At 36.4% G+C, this 1,061-nt stretch overlaps 1 protein-coding gene across 1 annotated transcript in view; it reads left to right on the forward strand.

Annotated features, from left to right (window-relative positions):
• cep131 (centrosomal protein 131) overlaps positions 1-1,061 on the forward strand; it is a gene marked incomplete at its 3' end in the record, with an annotated part of 26,068 nt that overhangs the window by 12,988 nt on the left and 12,019 nt on the right.

The following is a 1,061-nucleotide window of genomic DNA, read 5'->3' on the forward strand; positions in this document are numbered from 1 at the left end:
GGGACCAGAAACACCTTTTGGGACCAGAAACGCCCCTGGGACGTGTCTTTAAGCCGAACTTCCTCATGGCAGAGCGCCCCCCAATCCCCCTCCCTCCCGCTCTGCGACTCCGGCAGGCTACATGCTGAAATGGGCGTGACCAAAGTGGATGGATTTTCTTAAAGAGACAGAGACCTATTTCAAGGCTTTTAGAAACTGTCAAGATGAGAAGTAAATTGTTTTGGGGATTTTTACAAATATCTATCTCTTTCATAAACTGAAAATGTGACATAGTTACTTTATTTAAAAATAAAAGATAAGCTTTATTGTATGTCCCAAAGGTGACAGAAAATTGTCTTTGACAGGGCTCCATGTTAAAAACATACATTTAAAAATAAGTCAAAAAAGCAAACATCAATGACACTAAGTACTATAATAAAAAACCCATATCCACACAAAACAACCAAATTTAAAACAGTCCTGAAATGGGGAGGGGTGGGTGTAACTATGCAGCCTTGTTTAGTAGAGTAATTGCAGAAGGCACAAAGGATTTTTTTGTAGATATTTTTCCTGGCCAGGAAGTATAAAATTAGTATAAAATTGAAATATAGGCTTGGAAAGCACATAATATCGCCCCTTTAAAYTTACATTTTGTAATTCCTTTGTTAWAGTTTAGTTTAAAGTACATGTGACGTCAATTTTTTGTAATACGTATGAATGCGTTTTTGAAAAGATGTCATTGACAAAATATTGCTAAAGAAATTTCATGTCGTTGAGATGAACAGTTGTTGAGATATTTGCCTGTAAAGTAACAGGAAGTGATGTCAAAATGGAATGTCTGAATGTGAACAGAGAATTGCTTCAATGGCCAACAACACAGACTGTAGAGAAGAATCTGATGTTTCTTAAGATTATTTTGAGTCACTATCAGAGAGAGGAAGAAGAGTCAGACTTCAAATAATTTTTTTTCAACAAACAAAAGACCAGAGAAGAAAAAAATTGTATAGGTCTTCTGGACGGGTTCTTCTCTAATGAAACGTTTCGTCTCTCCTCCAAGAGACTTCTTCAGTCTGAGAGTTTCA

This window comes from Austrofundulus limnaeus, unplaced genomic scaffold, assembly GCF_001266775.1.
Source record: "Austrofundulus limnaeus strain Quisiro unplaced genomic scaffold, Austrofundulus_limnaeus-1.0 Scaffold419, whole genome shotgun sequence".
Lineage (NCBI taxonomy): Eukaryota > Metazoa > Chordata > Actinopteri > Cyprinodontiformes > Rivulidae > Austrofundulus > Austrofundulus limnaeus.